Below are 22,563 nucleotides of genomic sequence, written 5' to 3'. Positions count from 1 at the left end.
AAACCAACGCCCACCGCGTTAACGACGAGCATTTCAGGCCAACCAAAAGAGCCAAAACTCATTGGAAAGTCTGAAGGCTCATGTAAAGCCTTTGTCTAAAGAGCCAAAGCCCATAGACAAGAGCTGGAGGAAATAATATGGCTGTGAGGTGCATCCAAATAAATCTACAGCATGCTAGGGCATCTATTGATGTTCTAGCTCATAGATTTATGAAAGATCACCTCGATATTGCCTTTATTCAAGAGCCTTACATAGTGAAGGATCAGGTTAAGGGCCTAACAGGTGAGCTATTGTATGATAATACAATTGGGGGCAGGCCTAGGGCTTGCATTTTGTTTAGTAAAAGGCTAATGTATTTTCCCAATCCAGATTACTGTTCTAAGGATCAGGTAGCTGCGTTGGTGAAGGTGAAGTCCTCCGGGGGCTGGACAGAGTTCATTGTGTGCTCATCCTACCTCCCGGGGGACTGTGCCCACTCGGACGAGCAACTGAGGGATCTAGTGGACTTTTGTGGAAGGAGGAACTTCATGTCCGATCATAGGCAGATTAGGTTTGATATCATGGTCTCCGGGGGCCTGGCAGAAGAAATGTATCAGGTACCCTAATCCACAAATTGGAGTCAATTCGAATGATTCGCTCCTCATGGATGGGATTGGATCCGTTCCTGCTTCTGTCACAACGGTGATGGATATCAAACTGGCCAGCGAGGCTCTGACGACGGCTATTACTAATGCCTACCATGGGAGCGGCCGCGATAAGCCGAGGCGGAGCAATAAGAAGTGCCCGTGGTGGAGTGAAGAGCTTTCAAGGCTTAGTCTAAAGACCAGAAAGCTATTCAATAAGGCCAAGGCGTCGGGTTCATGGGAAGAGTATAAAGACTCGGAGAGCGTTCTGCAAGGGCATTGATGAACTCTCCAGCAGTGCGCGTCTTCACAGGGTGCTTTCCAAAAAGTATGCTAGCGGGTTAGGCTTAATGGAACGGCCTGATGGCTCCAGGACTGAGAACGGAAAGCGGACGTTGGAGCTTATGGCGTCAACGCACTTTCCTGACACGGAGATTGAGACTGGCGATCCCGTCTAGTCTTCACGATGGGCAGGATTAGATGGGCTGTTTTCTCTTTCAGGCCCTTCAAATCTCCAGGTGATGACGGGATATATCCTGCATTCTGCAGAGGGGTTTCCAACATATCGCCACAGCACTGTTGGAAATTTTTCGTGCCAGCTATCCGTGGGGTTACATCCCTCAGGCGTGGGGGGTGGCTAAAGTGACGTATATTCCGAAGGTGGGTAAGCGACCAAGCAACCACCCAAGGCCTTTCCGTCCAATCAGCCTTACTTCTTTTCTATAAAAAGTGATTTATAGATTTATACGGGACCATGCACTGGGAAGCAATCCCTTGCATGAATCTCAGTACGCAGTCAGGAAGGTTTACTGTACTCGCTCTACAGAGTCTGGTGAGGGTCCTTGAAAACTCACTGGAGTTGCGGGAGGTGGCAGTTGGCTGCTTCCTTGATATAGAGGGAGCTTTTGACAACACCCCATATCATGTCATCTGTAAGTCGTTGCACAAACGAAGGATTGATGCGACGACTAGCAAATGGGTTAATCGGATGCTACAGGATAGGATTATTAAGTCCACCATAGCTGACGATATACTCTTCATCTCCGCTGCAAAAGGATGTCCGCAGGGCGGGGTTCTTTCGCCCCTCCTGTGGTCCAATGTAGTGGATGATCTAATCGCTGCTCTCAGAGGCTCCGGGGCCCGTTTCTGGGGATACGCCGACGATGTGGCCTTCGTCGTGCGGGGAAAATTTGAGAGCACTATTTCTGATCTTCTACAGCAAAATTTACGTGTTGTGGAAAGGTGGTGCAAAGGCGTTGAGTTAAATACAAATCCAAGCAAGAGCACTTTGGTCGCTTTCACCAGACGCAGAAGCAGAGATAGATTAACGAGTCCAATTCTGTTTGGTGAACGTATTAGTTCCTCTAGGGAGGTGAAGTATCTGGGGGTAACCCTGGATGATCGTCTCTCTTGGAACACCCATATAGATAGAGTTATCGGGAGAGCTACTGCGGCCTTGTGCACGTGTAGGAGCTTCATCGGGGGGACCTGGGGAATTAGTCCCAGAATAGCACTGTGGCTATATACGGCACTTGCTAGGCCCATCGTCACCTATGCGTCGATTGTATGATGCCGTAAGGCTCAGCAGGCGGGTGTGCGGACCAAGCTGGAAAAGCTACAGAGGCTGGCCTGCCTGGGAATGACCGCGGCAATGCGGACGGCTCCCACCGCTGCATTGGAGGTGATGATCGGATTGCCGCCACTGCACCTCCATATATTGAAGGAAGACTTACCCAATTCCCTCTGGCGAGGACGGGGCAGGGCTAAAGTTGGCCCACTCACAGAGACTTCATTGAGAGCGATTCGATTCTCAGAATAAACATGTGGGATACCTGTCTGCCGCGGTACAACTTCGACCACAGGTACAGGGTTCTGTTTCCCGATCGATGGACGTGGGATCGGGGTGGCCCGGTACTTAGGTCGGGTTTGAGCGCGTAGTATGCGGGCGGGTCCAAAACGGCGTCAGGTGTGGGTTCGGGCGTATACGGTGCCCGCCCGGACACGCGTGTATATGCAACCTTTGACCCGTATTGCAAAGTGTTCCAGGCCGAAATACATGTAATAGAGATCTGTCTGACAATCAATTTAGAAAGGGGGTATGGAAACCGCACCATCTATGTGTTCTCGGACAGCAGGGTTGCACTGCTGGCGCTTCGTTCAGCTCAGGTTACATCCAAGCTAGTCTGGAGCTGCCTTGCTGCACTTATGGAATTGGCATCGGAGAACAGAGTTAATAAACTTTATATGCATTCAAACAAAAATATTTTAATATTTTTTTTGCAGTTACGACGCTTTTTCAAAAATGTGAACAAAATGACAATACAACAAAACAACCACAAACTCTTATTATGGATGTATTGGTGGTTGTATTGTTTCTAAAAAAGGCAATTTTATGCTACATACGTATGTATGTTACTATTTGTCAAAATATTGTGAATTATTTTACATAACATATTATTTTGTCAATTTTATTCTTGTTTTTTTTTTGTAATCTAAGTGTGCGAAGCGGTGAGATTTTTTAAATGCCTGCAAAAACTAAAAACAAAAAAACTATTCGGAAAACATTAACATTAAAAACAAAATTTGATCTACATATGAAATTTTAACGTTTTATGTATACGTATATACTCGTACAAGTATTTATGTTCATTTGTTTTACTTCATATGTTCATATGTATTATTGTTCATATGTGCATATGACTTATAATACGACTGTTTTTATATTTCTGTTTTGATGAAATGCGAGTCTATTATAATTATTATTATGCAATTTTGATAAGTATATGTTATTATTATGTCAGTATATATACAAAGTTATTTCTGAGCCACTTTCATACAAAACTTCTACATGTTGTTTTACCTATGATCGTGTGGTATAACGGTAATCGTCTTGTCGTATGATGTATGTGTAAAAAATTTTTGAAGAGTGGTATAACAGAATTGATTGACGGTTATAATGTAAAATTGTAGTTCGGTAAGTGGAGGTGAGCTATTTGGGGGCAGCAGGTGGCGACTGAGGCTGGGATGACGGGTGAGTATGAAGTTGTTTGGGCTTGGGGTTTGGCTGGTAATGAGTTGATACTTGTTCGGCGTCTTGGTCCTTTGGCGGTGGGCGACGGCTGGTCTGGTGGTTTGGACTGACATTTTAGCAGTAAATTTGAAGATCGGGGTCGGAACGGCGACGTTGAATTTGCTGTTTTGAACAGTCGCTTTCGTATGGTAGACAAAAAACTCAGAGTTTATATTATTGTATAACCTTTACTACTTTGAGTACATGATTAGAGAAAAAATGACAGGAAGAATGACATATTTATTTTGTAATAAAAGGTAATCATTGTAAATAGATTAATATTATGAGCTATTTTGTAATTACTTTTTATATATATAAAGTGTTAATTAGTTAATTATTTCACCATTGTTAATGATGTTTTCAAAGGGAATACTTTAGGATATTAATGACATATTAGATTGAAACTATTAAACATGGATGTAAATATTCTATTTGTTAACTTAAATGTATGATTATCTTCCAACAAATATGTTACAGGGTTTATGATCTGTACTTTCCTTATTTTGAATATTTCAGGTATCCAAATAGTTGTGAAACCCTTTTTCAAAAGCATGTTTAAACTTGCTTCTGCGAACTGAGTCACCAATTTTGAATTTTGCAAGTGGTGGCATTTTAATGTAATTATAAACACTTGACTTTCTTATAAACAGTTGACATATAATTCATTCGAATTTGATATATTAACATCATACGAAAATCTTTCAATTGTACGATGCTTTGTGTTTTTGTATTGGTGAAGCAAATCTTGAATTAAATTGATCTATTTGTAATTTCAGTTCAATCGAAATTCTTTCAACGTGTTTTCTTTCAAAGTTCGATTGAAGCCTTCTACAATGCATGTTTTCAAAGAGCTGAAAGTTGAATGATGATTAACTTTGCATTTTTTCATTAGTTTCTTAAAACTTGTGTTGAAGAACTTTTTTCCATCATGAGTTTGGGGATATCGATTAGATTTGTTGAAAATTTATTGCATTACGTTTTCAACATTTTCACCAGTTTTATATTTTATTGGAATGACTCATGCAAATTTCAAATATGTATCAATTCTTTAACGTAAGTAACCTTTCATAATAACTCTGCGTCTTAAAAAATGTTTCTTCTAAGTTTATGTAACTTTTTAACAACCCTTTTTTTACTCATCTTTAATCATCTCTGATCAAAAGTTAATTTAATTTATTATCTCATTTAAATCTTTCATTAAATATTTGTTCTCGATTATCACTTTTCAAAACTCTGCTTATAACATATAGGCTGAGTCACATTTTCATTTATACAAAATATGATAATATTGATTGTTTAATATGAATTTAAGCGTGAAAAAAAAGAACCAAAAACAATTAGCATTAAATAAATTAATGGAGAACAACACCGACATTGCTTAAAGATTAGGAAAATTCAATTGTTCTTGCAAAAAAGCGTACATATTTGTGATGTTAACCTAATTATCTTCGGTAGGCTTTTTGACGCCTCGCGATAGCAACATTTTGAATCTGGTAAATGAAAGCATTCGCCGATAATAATTTAAAATGTCATTCAATTCGCCTAATCCTTTCGACTCGCCTAGCCATAAGCTCTGCCGATCATAATAAGGGTATATATCATCATATTTTTTCACAAAATTGTTTAATTTATATCTAATTTGTGGTAGATCCGTCTTTTATATAGTATTCTTTTATAAAATGCCATCAATTTTAGGATTCTCTCCACAATGAATTCAGTTGACATAAGTGTCAGGCACTGAACCCACTGTTTCTGATGAATACGGACAAACAGTCCAATGAAACCCGTAATTATTTGTTTCCAATCATGTTGGGTTTTTAAATTGCAGTAGAAAATTCAAGTTATATTTTAGTTCAATAAAGTGTTCCTCTAAAAGAAAATCTTCATATTAATATAAAAAACTTTTAAAATCATGTATAATTTGATGTAAGTCCATATTAGTGGTTAGGGAGACAAAGGTTAGTGTGGGACTCAGTCAAATCACACTTCTCACGTGTGATACTGGAAAAGCTGGTAAATGCCCTCTGAGCTAATCATAAGCTCTGCCAGCAAATCCGATCCTCACTTTTCAGAAGCTAGGTAACATAGTTATCTGCCGGGTGTTTCCTGGTAACACACTTTGGTGTGGATGATGAGAGTGGATGAATGCGAGTACCTCGCGCATTAATTGGGTAATAGTTGGTTAAGAAACGTGCGGGCGGTAAGTCCAGAAGCGTTTGACCCAGAATAAGCGGCTCCCTGGTTTGCGTCTGATTCCTGAGGAACGCCAGTTTTTAAATCCTAGAAGGAGGTATAAAATGCAGATTCATCGAAATGCAATTGAGAAACCAAAAGGATTAAGTGCTCCAGGTGGTAATCCAATTACATTGGAGAGTCCACCTTCTTCGAAGATCGGTTCTACGGATTCTGGGGAGAGCCATTTATTGCATCTAATGAACCCGTTCAGGAGGAACACAAAGATTCAACCTTCCCTCCCTTCAAATGTAGAACGGACAAAAAGAAGGAAAATTCAACTGTGGGAGGTATACCATGAAACATACCAAGTCCACTAAACACAAAAATACGAGTATAACCAAAGCTCAAGACAAAGGAAATGTAGATCAAGGTGCTGATATACATAAAAGAATATCTGAATTAGAGTCTCTTTGCTTGACCTTAAAAAGGGAGGTTTTCCAGTTAAGGGCAGAAAACGAGAAACTAAAAATTTAAAGATATAGCAACACTATGCTAAAAGATAATACGAGTGCAAATCCGGTTACATATTAAAGACAACATAGAGTTACATACTCAACATAAGAGGAAGAACTCATACGACAAACGGATTGGATTCTTAATCAAAAGAGGTCCTGTAAAAGAGAAAGAGAGTTCAACCAGCAAAAAGTGTGGAGGGTTCGGGTGCTCTGTATTCAAAAGGTGGTAATGACACTGTCAGGAATTTCAAGCCACCCCCTATAATTATAAGTAACGTGGTTGATTACAATCAAATAGAAGCTTTATTAAAAAATAAAAATGTGACCTACAAAGTCAGGATGATGAACAATAAGCAATTAAAGCTTATTGTAGATAAGGTGATGGATTACAGGAATTTTAAAAGGATCCTTTATAAATCACGGTTGGAATGGCATACATATGAAAATAAGCAAACCACGCCTTCTCTAATGAGCAGAACATAAAGAGAATCTATGAAATAGACCAATCGTATAAAAGTTAAGATTGAGGCAACGCGAAAGAAACGAAAGGAATACAAAAAGTTAAAATTGCCTGGAGGCACAGGAAACTACAGGGGATGCCTTGTGGCTGAGGAGCTGCAGAAGTGGAGGAACCAAAACAGCAATCAAAAGAAGGCTCTAGCCAAATCCCGAAGTGCTTCACTTACAGTGAGGTGTCCAAAGGTGTATCATAAAGTTTTGTTTACCAGTTACTGTCAAAACATTGTTAACGCGACGCGAACAATGACGCAAAACATGATTGTGATAATGGGTAAAATTATCGATAGATTGACTGCCATTGAAGGTTGGTCTTCTGATAAAAATATAAAAACAAATAAAATGGGAAGATGATGCCACAAAGTGATTTTAAGGTAGCTTTTTGGAACTGCAACGGTATCGCAAATAAAAAGGAAATAATTGAAGTTTTTTGCAGACTCAAAGTATTCAGGTATGTCTCGTTTCTGAAACGCATATGACATCAAGAACTAATATTCAGATTCGTGACTATAAAACTCATAGTACATCTCACTCCAGCAATATTGGAAAAGAAGGGACTGCAATCATAATAAGCCGATTTGGTGACAGATTTGTGTTAGAAGGTGACTATAACGCCAAGCACATTGACTGGGGTTGTCGACAAATTTCGACCAGAGGTAAGGAGTTTAGGGATGCAATTTTTACTCCACGATCCTAATCTCCGCGATCCTAATGATAAAACAAATTACAGCCGTACATCTCAAGAATTTAAACGTAGTATCCACAAACATAAACAGGATTCGATTTTCAGATACATCCAGAATTTGATGGCATGCGAAAAAACTAACTATTCTCTGTGGAAGGCTACCAAGAAAAACAAGCAGCCTGCCAAGCCTCTTGCGCCTAATAAATGTAAAAATGGTACTTGGGCAAAGAGTGACAATGACAAGGCAAATGCTTGTGCTGATCATTTAGCTGGCATATTTACATATGTCACAAGCCAATCAAGATATGTTTGATAGTCAGGAAACAAGTTTCATTGACCGTGATGTAGCTATTCCAACTATCAGTGAAAGAGACGTTTTTGCAGATATCGTGTCTCTTCGCTCTAAAAAAGCACCAGGATTTGACCCGATGACATATAATATACTAAAGCAACTACCCAAAAAGGAAACTACAATGCTTACACGTCTCATGAATGCCTGTATAATGTTCAAATAAGATTTGATCCCGAACCATCAGTTTGGCTTTCGAAGAAAATACTCGGCGATATTCATGTATACTCACGATCAAATTCATGGACTGCAGATATGATCTGTCATATTTTTGGACGTAGCTTTTGATAAGCTTAGGCATCATAGTTAAATAAATAAACTCCAACAACTACTGCCGGAGCAGTATGTTAGTAGTAGATAACTGTCGGTCTGTCGGTCTGTCGTTCTGTCGGTCTGTCGGTCTGTCGTTCCGTCGGTCTGTCGGTCTGTCCGTCTGTCGGTCTGTGTGTGCACGCGTGTATCTCAAGTTCGGCTGAACCGATTTTGATGAAATTTTATATGTAAGTTTGTTTCAACCATGGCACGGATCGATCAACTTTTGGTATATATCAGGTCTCGGGAACTGCATTTTTTAGCGAGCTTGTTTTACATTTTTGAACATTTTGAAGAAAATATTCAACCAATTTACTTGAAATTTTATATATAAGCTCAGCTCGACCGTCCGCAAAAATTCCTAACTTTTGGAAGAAATCAGGCATCATCAACTGGACGTTTACTACGGGCCAAATATACATTTTTGTGTATATAAAGAGAAATAATCAACCGATTTCATTGAAATTTAATATATGAATTCCCCGTATTAAAACAAAGAACATGTAAATTTTTTGGAAAGATCAGGCATCGGCAACTAGACGTTTATTACGGGCCAAACATACACTTTTGTGTATATAAAGAGAAATAATCAACCGATTTTATTGAAATTTAATATATGAATTCCTCATATTAAAGCAATGAACATGTAACTTTTTTGGAAAGATGAGGGCTCGAGAACTGATTTGCGGGCCGATTTTACATTTTTCACCATATCCACAGAACAAATTGATGGAATTTCTTGAAATTTGATATTTGAGTTCTGGTTGTTACCGAAACTAACTGGCGAGCATTTCAGGGAATTCGGATAGCACAAAGCGAAACTCTACTAAGAGCCAAATTTACATTTTTCTAAGTATGTTAACTATAAGCTTACTAATGTCCTAAAAATTGGAAAGAAGTATTTAATAGAAATTTTTATAATATTCCGTAACACTTTCATTTAACTAGACAATACACAATGCGGTCGATTATGTGCTGACCACATCAGATTTTTTTACGAAATATTACGAATTTTTGGCTTTGTTGTTGGTTTTTTCTTTAAATGCCACTGATCGTGTCATATTTTTTATTATTTTTTTTTTTACGTAAAAAAGAGATTAATATTTTAAAAAATCTCAGGATATTATACACATTTTTTAAAAAGCTTCCCATTTAAATTCTATTGCACGAAAAAGAAAGAAAGGTAGGAGGAAAGAAAAAATGAAAAAAAAATTGAAATTCATATTTCAGTATGGTTTCAAATGTTAATGAGGAAGGATGTACAATTTTTTAAATATTTTTTTATTTTTCAATAGGGTAAGTTGGGTAGTTGCGGCTAACAAAAGTGATATTGAAAATAATATGATGTGGTACATTTCAACAATTTGCGTTATTTTCTTATTTCAGTTATTTATAATACACTAATAGAGATACTTAAGTTTAAATCAATAAAGAAAGAAAAACTTCTAATAAGTAAGTCTTTATAAAAAAGAATTAACTAAACCACTGTAAATTTTACGGGAAAAATATTTTAGATATGCCCGCAAGGAAATGCGTTGTGGAAGGATGTTCTACCACCTATGCTTCAAAAGATAAAAGCCTTTAAATTTCCACGTAACAAAAAAAAGGCTGAAATGTGGTTGAAAGCATTGCCAAATTTAAAGTCATATAATCCATCAACAGTTATATGCAGTGACCATTTTTCAAAAGACATGATAAAATGTGATAAAAAACGAAAAAGACTGACAAAAAAGGCTGTACCTTGTGAAAATTTAAAATTAAGAGAACTAGTGATTAAGGAACATTTAATTGAAAATTTTAAAGAACTTACAGTTAAAATTAACCAAAAATTAGATTTAAAGGTTTTTGATTTAAAGATTTATAAAGATAGTGTAGTTTTTTATTGAGTTTGCAAAAATAATTGTTCTTGCATAGCAATTCCAACTTGCATTACAATTAGCCAAAATTTAACCATTTCAATATACGAAAATAATATTCGTTTAAGTGATGATAATGTAAGGAGAATTATTAATACTGTAAAGGTTTCACGATGGTATGAACTACAAACTGTTATAGACAGTTATTCGAATTCAGCAATAAAACCAAAACCCAGTAGTTGTTTTCGTTTAGCAATTGAATTTTTAAAAACGGATTTAAAACTCAGCCTTGAAGATGATGATCAATTTGAATTCAAAAATAATTTAGAACTGATAATAGATCAAATTTCCTTAATAATTGCTAAAAAAAGAATGTATTCAATTTCAATTCGTTCATAATCTCTTTGCATTCGTCAACAGTTTATAATATAATCAGGGACAACAATATACTTATTTTGCCCCACTTAGAATATTTGCGAAAAATTTCATCATCGTTCAATGTAAATGTTGAAAGAGATCCATCCAATTTAAGTTATTTAGAAACAGTTCTAAAAATATTAAGTAACCGGGAGAAACATATTAATATTCAAATTGATGAAATTTATATAAAAACTCAAGTGAATTACAAGGCTAATAATATTACTAGGATTGCCATGAACAATCAGAACGTAGCAGCAAAGACTGTTGTTGCATTTTTAATTAACTCAATTTTTGGTAGTATGAATGAAATAGTTCAGTTAATACCGGTAAAAAATGTTACCGGTTAAGAGCTTCATAAATTCACTTTCAACACAATTCAATTTTTGCAAACTTTAGGTTTTAGAGTAATTTCAATAACTACTGACAATCACAAAATTAACCAAAATATGTTCAAAATTTTTTCATCAAATAGTTTTAAATTTTTAAATCCCCAATACACAGAAAAATATATTTATCTATTTTATGACAGTGTACATATTTTTAAAAATATTAGAAATAATTGGATAAATCAATTAGATGACAGTAAAACTTTGTACTACTCAAATTTTGAGAGTGGAATAATGCAAACAGCACGCTTTTCTGATTTGCGCAACCTTTATTACAAAGAGTCGGCACTTCTAATAAAAAAAGGTTACACTCTTGATCATAAATCACTATATCCTTCAAGTTTTGAAGGCAAAGTGTTAAACTTGTTTTAAATGTTTTCAATAACTCAACAATTGCAGCATTATACTCCGAAAATCATAAAGAAACTCCAGCATTCGTAGAAATTGTATTGAAATGGTGGAAAATAATGAGCAATACATCAGTTTTTCGTCATATTAAAAAGCTGGACAAAAATTTATGCCCAATTTATAGTGCAGAAGATGAAAGTGTTTTGTTTTTGAAAACGTTTTTAACCTGGTTGACAAATTGGAACAATTACAATTTAAGGAATGGTTTTCTTACTGTACCTACATTTAAAGCTCTTTGTCAAACAACGTCTGCGATGATCGATTTGATTATATATAGTTTTGCTGAATTGGAAATAAATTTTTTTTTGCCGGGTAAAATACAAACAAATACTTTGGAGAGAAGATTCGGCCTCTATAGAAGGCTAGGTGGTTGCGAATATTTAGTTTCATATCAGAGCATTATAGAATCTGAAAAAAAAACTTAGAATTAGAAAACTAATGCAATCAACTGTTGAATATATTTCAAGTGTCGAACCAAAGCCTAATAAAACATTATTAACCTTTGACATTACTAATTATATCGAAATTTTTGATTCAAATTACTTAGAAAATTATCAAAATATATTTAATGAAGAAGCAAATGCTTACGTTTCTGGCTATGCCAGCTATATCGCATCCAAAAACCTAAAGTGTGAAGAGTGTAAAAATTTAGTTATGAAGTCTAAGGGGGAGGATCAAAGTGGAGGTGATTTTTTCAATTATATTCAAAGAGGCGGCTTGGTTTTACCGACTCAAACGGTAAATTACATTATATTCCACATGGATGCAATTATGCATAATATTACTATAAATCATAAATGGAAATTTCTTACTGATACAAATCAGAAAGCAACTCTTTGCTCTTTAACATATCGAAGTCTCATTTCTGATGATTTTGATATCAATTTCGAAGAACTTTGTAGTTGTGGTTTTCCTGTCATTAATATATTAAGTAAAGTATTTGTTGTGTTTTCAAATATTTTGTTGAAAACTTTTTGTAGAAACAGAGAATTAATCAGAGAAACCTAATATAAATCAAAGAAAACTAGAGACCGTTAAAATTTAAATATGTTTATAACTCTTGTAAACTAAATAAAATTAAAAATTTTCATTATTTCTTATTTTCTATTAGTTTTTAAGTTATTAAAAATTAATATGTGTGTACCTACTTAAAAAGTATTATAATTTTTTTACATATTATTTTAAAACTAGTTCAAATAAATTATTTTAAGTTCTTGTTAAATATAACGTACTTTTGTTTGTCTTTCATATTTTACAAACAGGTAAACAAGAGCAATCTATTTATAAAATGTCCCTGCATGTGTATGTATGACCTATCTTAATTCTAAACGGAAAGAATTTTAAAATACCTCAACAAAAATTTTAAAATACCTGTTATTTTACAGTCGGAATTTTTGAGTCATTTGGTAAAATACCATTTATTTCAAAAATAGAAAAATATTCAAATCCGGTCATAAAAATATATGATTGTTTTTTCCAAACATTTTAAATATTTTTTTTTCTTAGGTAATTGATATAAATTATAGTAAGTTTTTAATATTTTTTCAAATAAAAATAGAGGTAAAATTTTGAAGTTTATATAAAATTTGTATTTAACAAATCATATTTGATTGTATTTTAGATATTATTTTCTAATTCCCTCTTCAAATTTTTTCTTTTCTATGTATTTATATCAATATTTAAGAATTATCTTTTATTAATTATATTTTCAACTTGACACCACAGGTGCTTCCCCTCAAGATATGGGATCTTGAGTTAACTTACCCTATGAGAAAAAAAAGCTATTCACTTAAAAATAATGAAATGCTTTCAGTAACATATAAAACGTTGAAGGTGAAGGTTGTGTTTGTTGTTTTTCCACTTTTTTTAAAATTTTAAAATAATTATCAATGAAAATATTAATATATTTTTTTGATTTTTCAAATATATGTTCTAAATTTTACCTGCTTTATAATAAGTGTGAATTTATTTTAATTTCTTCTCAAAAAATAGCCACTTCGATTTAAAAAAGGCCATATCAAATAAGGTCGTGCTTTCAAGTTTCTCTGTGAGCATTGGGACTTGTTAGATATAAAGACATTATATTGCGTATGTATCACATTATTGCTGTGCAGTATCGTGTTTATGAAAATCTCTAAAAAAACAGAGAATTCAAATGATTTCTGGGAAGGGATTCATCATTGTCAATATACAAAAAAAGTTTTGATATATGTATAATTAAATATTAAAGCCAGTCTGGGCTTAAACTATTCAGATGTGGGGCTGCGCTGTGCAGACTCACATTCAATGTATTCAAACATTTCAAAATAAGATATTACAAGACATCGTGAACGCTCCCTGGTATGTTCGTAATAATGATCTCAGGATCCCTAGTGTTAAAGTCGAAATAAAAAAGCAAGCAACCAATTATAAAACTCGTTTATCCCAACATGTCAACGTCGCAGCAGCTCGTCTAGTTGACAATCAAAACTTTGTTAGGACACTTAAACGTGCGAGATCTCTCGCGTTAGCTTAATGTTTTTTATCTGGGACAACAAGTACCTAGTACGACGTTGTCGCAGATCAGAAACGAATGAAATTTTAAAAAAGTCAGAACAAAATTAACGTTTAGTCGTTTTCGACTAGTTTTATTGATTAAATGTCTCACACTACTGCTCTTTCGTCTAGCAGTATCTTTCGAGATTTTCATCCTCCGCACGGCAAAAAAAAATATTAACAGTTGTGATTGACTGATGATTAAATAAGATGAATTTCTAATGCTAATATTTCGCTTTCTTCCTAAAAGCCTTATTCGAAGTTCAAAGTTCTCTAAAATTTTTTTTCAAAAAAATTTCAAAAAAATGAATTTCGCGTCTCAATTTCGTTTTCAACGAAAGTTTTAAGCTAACACCTAAAATATCTATTTTATATGCAACGTTTATTAATATATTATCTTTTAAACTTTTAATTAAGCTATCTAAATAATAGACAGCTAACTTTATTTCATTATCAACATATTTTTTGTTTGCCGTTTCATTAGATTTTATAGTTTCTTAAAATTTTATAAATTACTTGTTTTGAATATGATAATAACCACAAGGAGTTAATTTGAAGAAAAAAAAATTAGACGGTCCTTGATTTCTATGTTTGATTGCATATTGAGCAGCTTCACAATGTCCAAACCTATCGACAGCCATTTTACCAATGTTGATGTTTTTCAAATTCATTTGAATACTCGTACTAAGTTCTCTTCACTTTTCAATAATGGAGTTGATTTCATTTTGATGATTGTTTGTTCTGGCTCCTTGCCATTAAAAGTCTCAACCTGTCAACTCAACACTTAGATCTAATAAATATATTGATTGACTTGGATCTGATAAGTAAATCAGATTAGTTGTAAGTTTGACTATATATTTTCCTACTTTTTTATTTCCTCTTGTACTAACTATATTCTTGATTGTAGAATTTTCTTATTATAGTTTTATATTTAAAATCATTATTTCTTCTAATTTGATCTAATGAATCCTATTTTCCACGATGTGCATTAGTTTATTCTAAAATTTTTTATATTCTTTTAAATCAATTTCGGTGTAGTTTTCCGGTTTCTTCTTAAATATTAGTTCATGCCATCCCTCAGTTCCTTGAAAAATCTATTATTGACGTATTAGTCAATACTAAACAAGGAATTACGAATTTCCGTGTGTTAAAATAATGATCAAAATATGATCCGCAATTCTTATCAAGTTTTGACTTATTGTTACCAGGGCTCGTTGAGGGTGGTAGTTTTGAAATTGATGTAATATCCCAAAATTTACCAATATTTGAAGGTGTATATTTAGATCTACTGGTGTTTGGGTATAATGACATAAGACTTTCAAAATTTGAATTTTTGATGTTCAGTTGTGTTCGCTTCTTGCTTGAAACTATTGTCTTCATATTTTATTCCCGATTGAATATTGATACTGATATTTCACAACATTAGTTTATTTCTGTTGTAGGATTAACCATCGGTTCTCTCAGTATTTAATGACTCATACTTTCATTTATATCTTTTCTAGCTTTTATTAAATCCTTCAGTACGTCTGTACTGAAAGATTTAATTAAAGCTAGAAAACTAAATTGTATATTTTTGAACTGAAGTGCTGTAATATGCTTACTGCAATTGACTTGTTCTGATCGATTATTATTGTTTATCTATTCATATTACAAAATGTTCCATATATTTATAATTTAACCAACTCATCAAATTTTCTTCTATGTCAACTTTTATAATATATAAATTTTTTGTGCTACCTTTTTTTTAAGTGAAAAAAATTTAAAGGTTTGTAATTTTGTAAATTTAAGCTTTAAATAATTAAAAATTTTAATAAAAATTTATGTGAGTAGATATACTCGTATACTTAAGTATTTTGTGTATATTTTTTTAAAAAAAATTAAAGCAAAAAAACAAAAAGCAAAAAGCTGAAAAAAAAAACAGAATAAAATCAGAAAAGGAAAAAAAGAAAATTTTCATGAAATTAATTTTAACAAATGGGGAAATATTAATAAGAAATTAATTGAGTTTCCTAAAACTTCAACGGCCCAAAACGTCTGTCAACAAATTGAAAAATAATGACGAATCTAAAAATTAATTTATAAGGTTAATACAAGAAAGTTGTATTAAATTATTTCACTATATTTCTGTAAACGATTATTGTTTGAATATTTGCAGGATTGTTATCTGCTTTTGGAAACGATAAACGAAAGAAAAAAGGAACTATTGCAAGGAAATAAAAAATTGCAGCCTCTAATCATATGCATTGGCGAAAGTTTTTTACTTATAGCCATAAATTTTTTAGTTTTTAAATTTTATGTTTTTATATTTTTGGCTTATTCTTTAAAAACAAAAAAGTAAAAAAAACAGACATACAAAATAATATATATGTACAAAACAAGAGAACAGAATATAAAAAATCAGTTGTTTCTACAATTTTTTTGTAACGTTTAAAAAATTTTTACTTATTTGATTTTTTTTCGACATTGTTTGAATTTTCTAGTTTTGAAATATTGCAAATTCTTGTTATATTATGCAAGATCGTTTTCGTTTTTTGACCTGCTTTAGTATATATTTTAGATAAATTTCAAAAAAGATATTAAATTATTGCCTGTACTAAATAAATAAATATTTTCATTTTCTTTTTTTTAGAACAAATTTATTGGGCAAGATTTATATTATACATTAACAAATTTATTGGACACTTTGGATTTTCATTCAGCAAGGAATTTATGAAATTAAATCTGTATATGGAAAAGGTACTCCGGCGTTCCTAATTTATTGGATTTCATCAAGAAGAAATTACACTAAAATTTATTAAATGTAGTAATATACACATATGTTACTATCTAAGTATGGGTATAAATACATTTTTGTGTTACAAAATTTAAAGTTATATTAAATTATATTAAGTTAAATTATTGATTCAAATTTAAATAATTAGTTTTTAATTATTAAAAACAAATGTTTAATTTAATTCTAATTACAATACAAAGAAATATAAACTCTTGAAAGACTTTCTTTTTTAAATGTGAAGTTATGTTTAGAGTATTAAAAAAGGAAAAAGCAGGAAATAATTTCTAAAAATCACATAAATAGGAATAATTACAAAAATAAAATATTTACTAAGTAAATACCTATATTTCGTGTAATGAATTAATTCTAGTTATAATAGTTGCTAAAAGTAACATGTTAACCCTTTCAATAATATTTATTTATTTTAAGTTGAAAAAATTTTTTAGGTTTCCCCCTATTTTTAGTTGGGTTTCGGGGAGGTTCAAAAAATTTTTGCAAAAAAATCTAATTTATTTCTTACAACTACTTTAATATTTTTTAATAAATTTATTACAAAACATTTGAACAAAAATCACAAAAAAAGTCTTCATGTGTAAAAAAAACTAAAAACAGTCTTTATGGCTAAAAAAATAATAAAAAAAAAATCTGATGTGATCAGCACATAACCGACCGAATGTGTATTGTCTAGTTAAGTAAAAATGTTACAGAATATTATAAAACTGTCTGTTAAATACTTCTTTCCAATTTTTAGGACATGAGTGAACTTATAGTGAACATACTTAGAAAAATGTAAATTTGGCTCTTAGTAGAGTTTCGCTTTGTGCCACCCGAATTCCCTGAAATGCTCCCCAGTTAGTTTCGGTAACAACCAGAACTCAAATATCAAATTTCAATTGGCCCGCAGATCAGTTTTCGAATCCTGATCTTTCCAAAAAATTTGCATGTTCATTGTTTTAATACGAAAAATTTAAATATTAAATTTCAATGAAATCGGTCGATTATTTCTCTTTATATACGCAGAAATGTATATTTGGCCCGTAGTAAACGTCCAGTTGCTGACACCTGATTTCTTCCAAAAATTAGTAGGTTTCGCGTACGGTCAAGCGGAGCTTATATATAAAATTTCAAGTAAATTGGTTGAATATTGTCTTCAAAATGGTTAAAAACAGGCCCGCTAAAAAGTGCAGTTCCCGAAGCCTGATATATCCCAAAAGTTGATCAATCCGTGCCATGGTGGAAATAAACTTACAAATAAAATTTCATCAAAATCGGCTCAGCAGAACTTGAGATACACGCGTGCACACACAGACCGACAGACCGACAGGTTGCTAAAAAGAGTTTATTTACACTTCCCTACTATGCAAAAGTGCATTCCCACCGAAAACTCGATATGCAAAATTTGTTGCCATCACATAACCTACCTATTATTCACACAATACGGTCGGTAAAAAATATTTATATCTAAAAAATATATGAAAAACAAAATTTAATATGAAAAAAATATAACAAAAAATTTTCTATGACTCAAAATAACAATTAAATAAAAAAAACACAAAATACCTGAATCACAAAATCATAATAAAAACTTTGTTGAAAATTTAAATCTGTGGTGAGGTATGAAATAGCTTGAAACAATTCCTTGTTTTGGGAACAAAACACTAGTGAATTGTACATTTCTCACAATATACAAATGTTTTTTTATTACAAAGTTCGCATCTTGTCCCACCGCCGGAAGTGTCATAATCGGGGTAATGTCCAACGTTGTCTTGATAAGTTTCTTAATATGGTCGAAATTCGTTAGACTTCCGCATTTTTGAAGAAATTAGAGAAATGTGTTTTAATCAATTTTATATGTTTGTCCAAAATAATTAGCTTTTCTGCTAAACGAAGTCTTAATAACATCAAATCCATTACATTAGTTTTTGCTACTCCGGCTTATGTGCATCCTTTTTCATATTCTAGCCAGTTATTGCAAATGGCCATATCGATAGTAAGTACAATAGATCTAAGTATCCATTTTTTTGATTTATGGAATATCCTGTAATAGCGCATTAGTTGATCAAACTCATCTACACCACTCATAGTTTCATTATATAATTTTACTGATTTGGGACGATCAACACTTACATATTTTCTGTTTTTTTTGTCCCACCGTTCAACTAGATTAGCTTTACGAGCGCCAAGATTATTTGATGTCAAGTGCATGTCTTTAGTGTCGTTCCACTTAGTTAGTATAACATTTTCATCCAAATCTACAATTTCTTCGCAATTACCACATTTTTGATTTTGAAATAATGTGGAAAGTGTAAAGAGAGGGTTATTGAATCTGTTTACTCTGGCAGTCCCGACAGCTAGATAATCCTTTTGCTTTAATGTTTCTAAAAGTTAGTATGTTGTAAAATAATTATCAAACGTTATGAACTGGCCTGATAAAATAGGATAAACATTTTCAACTAAATGTTACACAACCGATGCCTCAAATCCATATTTTTCTTGTAATTCCTTTTTTATTTCTGTAGTATCCTTGGTAAATAACAAAATTATGTTTTACCAGATAACATAAATACTTTCAGATCCCAAGGACTAGGTTTGTCCTTCATACATTGTTTTATAAAAGACTTACCTTTGAATGGAGTCATTTGCCTCTACGCACAAAAATTTTTCAGGTTGTAGTTCAGAGCAACGTTTTAAAATTGAATTTTAAACAGCACGAACCTTTATTAGCTTGTCGTCTTCATTTTCAATTTCTAAATTGTCAACGAAGCGTAAATTCGGTCGTAGTGAAAAAAACCTATTTATGTCCATGGAATCCATAACCAACTTTACTTGATAATTAGATGCCCAAAATAGTCTAATAAGTCGAAATTTTAAAGTTCGCATAAGGATATGAATTCCAAAAAATATTTCAATTTCGTTTACATCCGAATAAATTTTTTGAGAACAACGACCGTTACGTAATTGTGTTCGCCGAGGCGAACATACTATTTTATGTTAATTTTTTACTGACCTTTTCTTAATTTTTTCTTCAAACCACAATTAAAATATAATAACTATACTCTCAACTCACTAATTCCGTAATTTTCACAAAATTTTAACTATTTTTTAATATATTTTTAAATAAAAATTTGGAGAAAGATTTTGCAACTTTTAAGCACGCGCGAATCACCTAATTAAATTGTTTATTTAATCCATTTTCTACTATCCAAAAGATGTTGCTCAAAACACAAAAAATAAAAGGAAATGCTTAAAAATGTTTAACAATTAACAAAAATGTAAAATAGCGAACAATATTACTGAAAAGGTTAATGTAGCACGTTTAACATAATATTTTGTCAAAAAAGGCATCTGGTACAAAATAGTAGCACTAGCTCTACAACAAATACTGCCTTTATTGAAAAAAAGAAATAGACTGATTTCGTTTGTTCACAGGCATATATTACTTAAAAAAATTGAGGAATTTCTACATTGTTTTACAGTAATAGTTACACTTGGTAAAGAGAACAAGTGTTCAGTAATATTAGTAATGACACCTACAAAAAACGGGTGTTCATTACCAAAAAAAATCTGATGTGGTCTGCACATATCCGACCGCAATGTGTATTGCCTAGTTAAGTGAAAGTGTTATAGAATATTATAAAAATGTCTGTAAATACTTCTTTCCAATTTTTAGGACATTAGTAAGCTTATAATTAACATACCTAGAAAAATGTAAATTTGGCTTTGTTTCGCTTTACTACCCGAATTCCCTAAAATGCTCGCCAGTTAGTTTCGGTAACAACCAGAACTCAAATATCAAATTTCAAGAAATTCCATCAATTCGTTCCGTAGATATGGTGAAAAATGTAAAATCGGCCCGAAAATCAGTTTTCGAGCCCTGATCTTTCCTAAAAATTTGTATGTTCATTGTTTTAATACGAGGAATTTAAATATTAAATTTCAATGAAATCGGTTGATTATTTGTCTTTGTATACACAAAAATGTATATTTGGCCCGTAGTAAACGTCCAGTTGCTGATGCCTGATTTCTTCCAAATTTTTACGGACGGTCGAGCAAAGCTTATATATGAAATTTCAAGAAAATCGGTTGAATATTTTCTTCAAAATATTCAAAAATGTAAAACAGGCCCGCTAAAAAATGCAGTTCCCGAGGCCTGATATGTCCCAAAAGTTGATCAATCCGTGCCATGGTGGAAATAAACTTACAAATAAAATTTCATTAAAATCGGTTCAGCACGCGTGCACACACAGACCGACAGACCGACAGACCGACAGAACGACAGACCGACAGACCGACAGACCGACAGACCGACAGACCGACAGACCGACAGACCGACAGACCGACAGACCGACAGACCGACAGACCGACAGACCGACAGACCGACAGACCGACGGACCGACAGACCTACTATAGAGAAGTGCATTCCCACCGAAAGCTCGATATGCAAAATTTGTTGCCATCACATAACCTACCTATTGTATACACAATACGGTCGGTAAAAATGAAGCAATTTCTTTTTTTGTTGGATACTTACTGCTTAAATTATTGTGCATTGTCTACAAAAGATCTATGGTAACAGTTGCTTAATTTAAATCGCATTGCTTACAAAGTTTCTTCAGTAATAATTCTAAAGTTTATTATGCATTGAGTTCTTATATAGTAGTGATTGCCAAAGTTTTGGATTATAGCACCAAACAAAAATAGGATTTATTTCCAATATCTATGACTGCTGTTCTATATTTGACTAGAAATTATTAAAAAAAAAATTGAAGAAATTCCTAAATTAAAAGAAAATTTAGCATATTTTTTGTGGAGTTGTGAGGTAATTTTTCCAAAAAAAACAGTTGCAGTTAGTGCTAATTTTGGTCGCTAAGTCAAAATTTCCCAAAAATGAGAATTATCGAAAATTGGGGACTCACTCCATTTTTTTTTCCGTGTAGGGACTATCTTTATCAATAACTAGAAAACCATATTTTTATTTCCACCAATGTGAAAGAACATAAATCTTTGAGTTGATCAAAATACATTTCAGTATTTCAGTATTAAATTCAAACCGTCTTGTTGAAAGACAATAATTGTTGAATCCGGGTGTAGGATTGACATAAATAAAAGCTATACACATCTTCATGTAATCCCATGCAAAAATAGTTGTTTATATTATATTGTCTATTGCAAGCTATATCATCAAATATAAATATTGAATTTAGTTTTATCTTTAATATCGATTCCTGATCTTTTTTATTTTATTATATCACACTCTTTCAGAAAATTCATTTAAGCTATTTGTATTTCCTTTCAATCAAGAAGATTTGAACATTTCGATTATTTCCAATTTCTTTACCCTTTAATTCATATCGTATTTCATCAAATAAAAATGCTATTGCATTGTTGGTAAATTTTGTGCTTGAAGTTTCAGTTCTGTCAGCTTTTGTAAGAGTACCTTCAAGATAAAGTATACTAGCGGATGGTAAGATATTCAAATTTTGATTCTGTATATGTATTCTTATAATATCGCTTTTGTTAAATGAATTCAAAAAGGGTGAATATGTATGCAACTGAGCACTTGTTATGCTTTCATCGGTTACAGGACTTGAAAATAGATTGTCCATTTTAATTCTTCTTCAATTTGAATCCGAGTGATTTTAAATATTGTTGGATATCTGCTGTTAGTGCTTGTTTAAAATCTGTTGATTTTATTAATGTTTGTCTGCTATGCCTTATGCTATTTAATAGTATCATTTTGATTATGTTTCAGGTGTAATCGCACTGCTATAGTTTTATCTTGAAAATTAATTAGATTGTTATTCTTATCAACTAGTTTTACAGTGATTGGTGGCTACAGATAAATAGATAAGATTTTTAGGAACTTCAATGATTTTATAGCCAGAAGCCACAGCGATAGATTATTCATGAAGAATATGCGCTTCCTGATTATTAATATAT

The 22,563-nt window shown here is 32.6% G+C and overlaps 2 protein-coding genes across 5 annotated transcripts in view; one reads left to right on the top strand and one right to left on the bottom strand.

Annotated features, from left to right (window-relative positions):
- LOC129615663 (diacylglycerol kinase theta) overlaps nucleotides 1–16,677 on the top strand; it is a 133,609-nt gene extending 116,932 nt beyond the window's left edge. The window contains exon 10 of the mRNA XM_055530984.1: nucleotides 16,480–16,677. The gene's annotated coding sequence lies outside the window, so the exon portion shown is untranslated. The remainder of the gene's footprint in view (nucleotides 1–16,479) is intronic.
- LOC129615665 (AP-1 complex subunit sigma-2) overlaps nucleotides 1–22,563 on the bottom strand; it is a 129,850-nt gene that overhangs the window by 21,328 nt on the left and 85,959 nt on the right. The window lies entirely within an intron of this gene.

The sequence above is a fragment of the Condylostylus longicornis genome, unplaced genomic scaffold, assembly GCF_029603195.1.
Source record: "Condylostylus longicornis isolate FDR11 unplaced genomic scaffold, ASM2960319v2 ptg000143l, whole genome shotgun sequence".
In the NCBI taxonomy this organism is placed as follows: Eukaryota; Metazoa; Arthropoda; class Insecta; order Diptera; family Dolichopodidae; genus Condylostylus; species Condylostylus longicornis.
The sequence above is the reverse complement of the archived record's forward strand: the minus strand, read 5'-3'. Positions and strand labels throughout refer to the sequence as shown.